This window comes from Bidens hawaiensis, unplaced genomic scaffold (assembly GCF_021521415.1).
Source record: "Bidens hawaiensis isolate Kalapana, Puna unplaced genomic scaffold, B.hawaiensis_p1.1 tig00028246_1, whole genome shotgun sequence".
NCBI lineage: Eukaryota > Viridiplantae > Streptophyta > Magnoliopsida > Asterales > Asteraceae > Bidens > Bidens hawaiensis.
In genome coordinates, this window is record NW_027494599.1 from 187,452 (window position 1) to 197,079 (window position 9,628).

Below are 9,628 nucleotides of genomic sequence, written 5' to 3' on the forward strand. Positions count from 1 at the left end.
AGTGTCATTGTTAAAACCCACCTTCTGATTATTAGGCACATTCCAATTATTCCTTCCCGTTCTCTTAGTAAATTTCTTAGCCTGAAAAACTACCATGGCGATTTGCCAAGAAATGTCCATGTCTTCTACATCATCTGGATGAATTTGATCAAGCTAAACAACAACAACTGGTTGAACCAGATCTCCAGCAAGGAATGCGTTGAAGCATTTCATGAATCCCGCCATTAGAGCAATGTTATCTTGTGTTTCCTTTGAAATAGAGGGAATCTGACTTGAATTCTGACTAGGAGATACACTAGATGTTTGAGGTTTAACATTAGCAGCAGATGACTGAGCAGGTTTAGCAATGTAACATCGTGAAAATTTCGAGTTCAAAATGTCAACTTTCCAAAGTATAGGGACTAAAATTGCCAAATTCCAAACCTTAGGGTTTAAAACGAAAATTTTGTTTTCTTGTCCTATCGCGATACGCGACGGGACAAAGGACAAGCCCATCGCGTATCGCGATGGGGCTTGGTCAAAGGTTTCAGATGAAGTCAACAGCGATACGCGATCACTGTTGAGCCGACGTCATCGCGTATCGCGATGACGTGGCCTGACACATTGTGACACGTGTGCCACGTGGCACACGGTGGCACCGTCTGCCGCCACGTGTCACCACGTGGCAACACGTCCGCCACGTGTCGCCACGCGGCACAACGCCTGCCATGTGTCGCCACGTGGCAAGACTACGTGGTGACTGGCTGAGCCTACATCGCGATACACGATGGGCTTGGCCAGGAGGCCATCGCGTATCGCGATAGGCTTCAATTTTTGCCTATAAATAGAAGGCCACGGGTGTAAGCTCAACTCACACCAAAACACACATACAATTCTCTCTCTAGCCTCTCTCTAGAATATATAAACCATACCCTCGATTCATCTCAAAAAGCGTGCTCGAATTCCTCGTTTTGCGTGTTCATTTCCTCGAAATTCGTGCCACCCTCCACCCACATAAGACCAAGGAAGGAGTTTGTTCTCGAAAGGCGTGCCGGCAATTTTCGAAGAGTGGTGATCGTTGGCGTGCCAAGGAAGGTGCCCAAGTTTATCGAGAAAGTGAAGCGGCGTTGGAGTGTTGCTCAAGTTCTAAGGTTTCTAAACGCCAAAAAGGTTAGGTGTAACGACAAAATGAATATATTATGATATTATATTAAGGGCTTAAGCCTTAAGTCGAGGTTATACTCGATACCTCGATAAAAGAGAAATAAACATAACAAAGAAAAGAACAAAAGAATGAATTGCAAATATGTATATATGTGTGTAAATATATATGTATATTCTTTGTTATGAAGTTATTATTTAAGTACTAATGAGTATTTTTAAATAATAAAAGAAAAAGAATACGTTTCTTAGATAAGAAGAAACATCGGGTTTTTATATAAACTAAAGGTTTATAATTTACTTTTAAACTAAAGGTTTTCAAGTAAAAGAAATCTATGAACTAAAGGTTCATCGAGGTAGAGATATAAAATAAGACTAAAGGTCTTAAGCCGGATTGTACATCCGACTAACAAATGGTTATACTCATACTATAGGTGCGAGATAGCAAGGGAAAGACCCTCAGACGGTGTTGAATCTGATCCCAAAGAGATAAGGTGAATACGCCCCCAAACTTTTATAAACTTGTTTTCAAACGAGTCAAACATGTTATATGAAAATTGCTTACAAGGAACTACGTGTTCCTAAAACCATTATAAATGAAAGTATAAACCTAGCCCTGAGGCTGTGGTATACGTATGTCTGGATCCTTACATAGGTGGTAGTACGCGATGGGCACATCTCACCACCCTGATTGTAGGACGCTTTCCCGTGGGAAGTACGATCATTGTGTATATTTACGGGTACTTAACTAAGTCGAACGCTGCGGTGTTTGCTGAGGTGACCTAGAGTAGAGACTTGAATTTATAAATGTGTTATTTAACTTTGTTATTCCTAAGCCACGTTGGGCCGAGGCAGGCGTAGTCTCGAGGGGTAATAAAGTAAAATAAAATATTTTTGCGTCAGTGTGTTCACCAGCATTCGCTACTGACGTATTTTATTTACATTTTGCAGGTGAACAAGACTAGCACTTGGAGTGTCGAAGTGCTATTTATATATCTGATGGCTCGGATCTTTTGTTATAAACTTTAATATATAAGTAATGGTTTTGTAACTAAAAACAAGTAACCTTTTGAACTTCGGGAATCTTTTAAAATCCCGACTTTTGTTTATTTAAATAATTACAACTTTGATCCTTATATTTTTTAAGACTTCTGCTAATCAAACGTAACTCTGATTTATATACAAATATGCTACAAACTATTGGGTCACACGCCTAGGCCTTAAGTGAGGGTGTGACAAGGTTGGTGTCAGAGCCATCGATCTTAGCGAATTGGGTATCATAAAACAATACCCAAGCTTTGATCCAAGTATAGGAAATAATTGATTATTTGTTTTAGGGATAAGATAGGCTGGTAACCTTTTCTTTCCCTCCACATTCTAAACCACCCATAATATAGATGTCATTCAAGAATTGGATGGAGAACTATGTACGAAAAGCAAAAGAGGTTGGAATCACCGAACCTTACCCCGAGGATAACATGAGTGATGGTTATTATGAAGCATACTTCGACCAAGATGTGGAACATGACTTAACCAAACCTGTGTACTACCCCGGAAGTAGAAACTACCCAATAGACGTTCCCGAAAGTCCACCAAAACAAAGAATCGAATCAACAAGGCACTCAATTTACCATCCACCAACCATACCTATGTACCAACCCTCTGAAGTACCGACGTACCATCCCTCAGAGATTCCCACTTACCAACCATCTGAGATACCACAGTACTTTCCAACTAGATACCTGCCATATCCACACCCATCCTATGCCTTCCTTTCAAACCGACCAATAAAGGAAGAACCAAGATCCCCATCCTCCGACTGGATGCAATGCCACTCTGATCAACGAAGGTGGCATACCGGAAACTCTACATTCAACGAAGTCAAATCACAACCTAACAATGGCGAAGGGCCATCCCACAAGCCCAAGATGAGGGTAATGTTGCCCTACGAAAGCTTCAAAATGCCCCAAATAATCAATGAGACCACCCATCATATGGAGGAGGAAGAACCTGAAGAGGAAGAAGAACCTATGGAAGAAGAGGAGGACCCCGAAGAAGAAGAGGATCCCGAAGAAGAGGAGGATCCCGAGGAAGAGAATGAGGAAGAACCGGAAGAAGAGCATCCTGATAATCCCAACGAGATATCAACATCAATGGAGGATCACTCACTTCCCAAAACCCGAGCTACGGTTATATGGACCCATATGTCCAATACTTCGAGAAACTCAGGAACCAAGCTTCGTCAAGCTTCCCACCATTCCAAGGAAGGATTCCATCAATTGAGGAGCAAGCTGATGAGATCCGAGAACAAAACATGGCTGCTAAGACTTTCTTCTACCTTGCATCCGACATGACTGAGGTCCCGTATCCTGAACCGAGGAATCACTATGAAATGGTGACATTGAGTTACCGTGACCCACCTCCACAATATGGATACCCCGACAAGGTCCCACAGTCATATGAAGAACACTTTGACCGCGCTCTGCATGAGATAGACACATTGGAGAAAGAAGGTAATTGAGGAAGGAAAGAAAAATAAGAAGATGGGAGAGAAGCTTCTTCATAAGTGTAACAAGCTGACAAAGGTGGTGAAAAAGTTCTTGAAAGATTGAAGATAATGGAGAAAAGTACAATGTGAAGTTGTGTATAATATAATCTTGTATGTTATGTGAAAATGTATGTAACAAGAACGTTGAAACGTTCTTAAAATAAAGATAGGATTATATATATATATATATATCATATGATATATATATATATATGTGCATGTAATATGTGAAATAAATATATATATATCCTTTGTGATATATATATATAGGAATGTATAATAAAATTATATGTTTAATAGAAGAAAACGTTGTTTAAATTTCAGATATAAATCAAAAAGAAAACGATAAAATGTCTGAACAAAGTAACAACATTAAGATAATTCGAAAAGAAAAAGAAATAAAAGAAAAGGGGAAAGGCCCCGAGAAAGAACAAGAAGAACCCATCCCCGATAAATATAAAAGTCAAATACAAAAGATGATTAAGGATGCGGTTAGGGAAGAGTCCATGGCTAGGTCTCAATCACGAAATTCAAAACATTCTCATTCTGTTAATCCTTCCCGAAAATCTGTTTCTAAACCTCGATCTAGACCTTCGCATAGGGAAGAAAGTATCCATGAGTCTAACGTTGATGGTGGAGTTAGGCGAGAGTTCAAGAAACTCAAAATTAGTGGGTGTTCACTTAAGGATTTCAAATACTATGGACCGAAAGAGTTCCATGGTGATAAAGGAGCCATCACAACCGTGAGATGGCTTGAGGAAATGGAGACAATCGTGATAACAAGCAAATGTTCCGATGAGGAGAAGATTCAATACTCTGCCCTTATGTTTAAGGGAGAAGCGCTTGAGTGGTGGAATACGATGTTGATGAGTAAAGGGAGAGAGGCGATGTATAATTTGAGCTAGAATGAGTTTAAGACTTTATTGATGGGAAAGTTTTGTCCCATGCATGAGACCGACCAAATCCAAACTAAATTTCTCAATCTTAAGTTCGTGGGGACGAACCTTCGTGAATACAACACCAAGTTTCACGAATATTGTCGTCTGGTTCCCCAACTGGTGAATCCTGAATCCAGCAAAGTTACCCGATATATTTGGGGATTGCCGCAGGAAATCCACGATATGGTGAGGTCTCACTTACTTAAAACCGCTGACTCTGCGATGGAGTTAGCTGGTTATCTGATGGGCGGAATGGTCCATAATAAGGAAGAGGACAAGAAGGTTTCAACAACAACGACTCAAGGAAGAACGAGTGGAGGTGCCAACTTCAAAGGCAAATGCGTAAACCAAAATCGATACAATTCTACACCATGAAAAACATGTAGGAGGTATCACAAGGGACGATGTAACTTCGCCCCGCCTCCTAAAGTGTGTGAGTCATGCAATCGTACAGGTCATGCGGCTGCTGACTGTTGGAAGAAGAAGATGAAGTGCTTTAATTGTAAGGAGATGGGGCACTTGAGTTTTGAATGCCCAAAGAACAAACCCGCGACTGGTGGTGCGGGTGGAAGTGGCAAAGACAAAAAGGGAAATACTCGAGTCTTTGTACTTGATATAAAGAAAGCCGCTGACAGGCCGGAAACCATTACCGGTACGTTTTTGGTCAACGACACCTATGCTAGAGTTTTATTTGATTCGGGTGCCAATTTAAGTTTTATAGATTATAGCTTTTGTAGTCTATTAAACGAACCTTTAACAAAGTTAGATAAAACTCTAAGCGTCGAGACTGCTAGTGGCGAAATCATTAAAATCTCCGAAGCCCTTGAAAACGGAAAAAATCTTTTAGCTGGTTATATTCTGCCTATGTGTTTGTTGCCTATGAGTCTGGCTGGTTTTGATATTGTACTTGGTATGGATTGGTTATCCAATAACCATGCCCGTATCATCTGCAATAGCAAAACCGTTGAACTTCAAGCCCCCAATAAACGAACGATTCAAATTGAAGGGGACAAGGACGCTGGCCAAGTTAGCATAATTTCCATGATTAGGGCTAACAAATGTTTAAATCAAGGATGCTTAGCATTCCTGGCCTACGTCACTGAAGAATCAAAGCCAAAGGAGATAAAAGACGTACCTATAGTCTCCGACTTTTCCGATGTATTTCCTGATGAACTTCCCGAAATCCCTCCCGATCGTGAAGTAGAATTTAGGATTGATCTTATTCCCGGTACCGCTCCGATCGCCAAAGCTCCGTATCGCTTAGCGCCAACTGAAATGAAGGAGTTAAAGAAACAACTCGATGAGCTATTAGAGAAAGGTTTCATTCAACCGAGTTCGTCGTCTTGGGGAGCGCCAATCCTATTTGTCAAGAAGAAGGATGGATCCATGCGTATGTGTATCGATTATCGTGCGTTAAACAAAGTCACAATCAAAAATTGTTATCCACTCCCTCGAATCGATGATCTTTTCGACCAACTTCAAGGTGCTACCTTCTTTTCAAAAATCGATCTTCGTTCCGGCTATCACCAACTTAAAGTCCAATCCGAGAATATTCCGAATACCGCTTTTCGAACGAGGTATGGGCATTATGAGTTCACGGTCATGCCGTTTGGACTTACTAATGCTCCAGTCGCGTTCATGGACATGATGAATCGTATTTGCAAGCCTTACTTGGATAAATTTGTGTAGGTTCCCTGGACGGATCACACGAGATATCCCGGTCTACTCAGGTGCGGAATCCCTGCGTAGATCGTTATGAGCGTAGAAAGCAAACCAAACAAACACACACAAATAAACCGAAACATGTTATATATTAATAACCGAACTCACGTGATATGAATCACTGATACAGACTCTCGTCGACTCGATCGACTCAAACGACTAACTTCTTAACGAACTGATTAACCAACACTAAACCAAGCCGTAAGCTTGTATATAAATACACGACAACTTCGCCTGGCATGTTCAGGCGAAGTTGTCCATAACTTCGCTTGTTCAACAAGTTCACCTAGGCGAACTTGTTAACAACTTCGCTTTAAACAAAAACATAAATAACATTACAGACTCGATTACAGGCACTAGACTATGAACTACTGACATTTATGCACCAACAGACTCCCCCTTGACAGTAGCTTCATATCTTGATCTTTAAGCTCTTGTCTTGTAATCTTCACGCATGCACTCCTTCTCTAACACATACCGTGACTACTCGCTGATACTTCCTCGCTTCGTCTTTCCAAGCAGGAATATAGAATATCTTCTTTTCATTCAACACTTGCAGATCAGCTTTTGATAAGTTAACAAGATGCATCGGATCATACACCCTCAGCACTTCTTGTTCGTCTTCGTCTTCCATCACGGCTTCAGCAGTCTGGCAATCAACATACCACCATTTAAGATTCTTCAACACATCTTGAGGCATAATCTTCATTGGAACCTCCTTAATGCATCGAATCGGTTTGTACTTCATTACCATCCATGGCTTGCCATCTGCTCTCATTCCTCTTTCTTTATCTTCCACTAGCTTTCCCTTCTGTGGCTTTAATAACTCAAACTTCTTCTCTTTTATGCTTTCTTTCCACACGATCTTCCCAATAACCCTTGCCATGTTGTCGTCGCTTCTATTGATCAGCCCCAATCTAGCCAAATCCTTCACCTCACATTCCGGCAATGTATTGAGAGATCTCAACGTTCTTTTAAAATACTGAATCCCATCAAAACGTTTCACCACAAACAACTTTATCTGTTCATCATATAGCCAACAAATAATTCCTTTCTTCGACTCAGCATAGCCTTTGATATTATAACTCTTCTTGAACATGGTTGGAACAGCAGGCTTCTTAGTTTTAATAAACCAATGAGCACAGCCTTCCTTCCACCTAGGCTGCTCCTCCCACTCAGTCTCATCTATTACTGTCTCAGTACCCATATCGGCTTTCTCAACATCTGGGATCTCGTGTTCAACATTTTCTTCAATTATTTCACCTTCTTCAATCTCATCTTCAATCACAATCTGTGCTCCAATCTTCTCAATCTCCTCAATAGGCAGCACATCATCATCAAACATCACATCATCCTCTAGCATATCATCATCTAGTTCTTTCAACGCATCGATCACATCATCATCATCATCATCAACCGTCACCACCTCATCACCACCAACTGCACCCGCAGACTCCCCCTGAGCTGTGGAAGTCCCAAGAGCTTGAGTAGTTCTTGGCAACTCACCACCTGCACCTTTCGGTGCATTGGGATCATCGTCTCTATCAAAACGCTTCTTCGTCCTTAACTCGTCGCCTCTACAGCCTGTCTCCCCCTGAGATGCCAAGAACTCCTTCATAGCATCTATAATACGCCCATGTTCAACCAGGAGGGACGACTGTAATTGATTCTCTGCTACAAGGCGCTGAATAGCCTGGGTCTGGATAAAGTTTATCCTCGATTGCTCTGCCACGACCCGTTCAAGTGCAGCTATTCTCTCCGAGTCTGAGAGGGTTGCATCGAAATCAAACCTCATGTTAGATGTATCTTGAGTATACGCAGCAGGGATCTCGATTGTAACCGGGACATCAGAAGCAGTTGTGGACGTAACCGCAGGTGGTATCGTGACCGACAACCCTGCAGTTGCAACGACGGTAGACTCTACAAATTGTGCCACCACCTCTGAAGGAGTAAGCGTTGGAGGTGGTAACGACACAATCTCCGGAGTCGTCGTCTGTAGTGTGATGGATGGGATGCCGACAGCTGATGTAGCCACCACGGGAACATCCGCAGCGCTTGTAACCTGTACAGAAGTAGGAACAATCGACATACCTGACAGTGCGGATGGAGCAAAACGTACAACCCTTGAAGTCTCTCCAGCTCCCATACCTGCACCTGTCCTCTCCCGTCTTGAACGTCTAATCAACTTGTGGATGTCTTCTTCCTCTTCTTCTGACTCACTATCAGCAACTGTCCTCTTTCTCTTCCCTAAAGTCCTCTCCCGTCTCACCATCATCCTTCTCGCCTCATCCATAACCTCATCAAGATCTGAGTCAGCCACCGTCGTAGCTGCTCTAGTAACACGCACTTCCCTAACCTGTGCAGCAGAGACCTGCACCTCATCTTGTGGATCAAAACGATCCATGTCGAAGAATCCTTGGCCGCCAAATGCAGCATCAAGGTCTACATCCTCCTCAGCCGACACCACAGGCACAGTAGGTACATCTCGAGTTGCTCCTGCCTGTTGTGGTTGAGGGTCTCTGAACTCATCCCCCCTAGCTGGCACATACCCCGGGTTTATTAAGAACCCAAAGAGTGGAGTATGCCTTGGACGACGTTCAGGCTTGCTCCTCGCACTCGAAGTACGGCATTGAGCAAAGATACGTTTGCTCACACTCTCCACGTATCTTATTGGGCGTCGTTGAGGCAAAGCTGGAGCCACATGGTTCAAGATCATCTGTATGAATTTTGGATACATTATGAACCGCTCACGAGCCATCGCCCTCCTCTGTCTGTCGATCTCGTAAAAGACCATCTGACTAAAGCTATAACGTTTGTTATAAGTCAGAGCAGTCATTGCTGACTGCATGGTCGCACCCATACCATCAGTGCCCGCCTTCCTCGCAGACATACACACAATCATGACGTGCATGAGGAAGCGCCACTGATCGAGCAGGAACCCCTTCCGTCTCTGGGTATCGCCCAATGGACCAGATTAGCCCATTCTTAGAAATGCTCCATCGCGAAACGGAGCAACAAACTCCGTAGGGTCATCCCTAGTCTCCTCTCCAAATCGTAACGCCACCCGTATTTGTTCAGACGAGAACTGAACTTCTTGGTTGTTGACGGTTGCTCGCATAACCGGGGGCTCAACACGGCAATCGTACTCCACAGTCTGCCAGAAATCCTCGATATTGGGTAAGGATATCGGCAGAGTCGTCGTGATAGCGTGGAATATCCTCGAGCGAATGAGGAATGTGATGATCTCACGGTAGTCTTCAACACCGCTCATTTCCGGGTC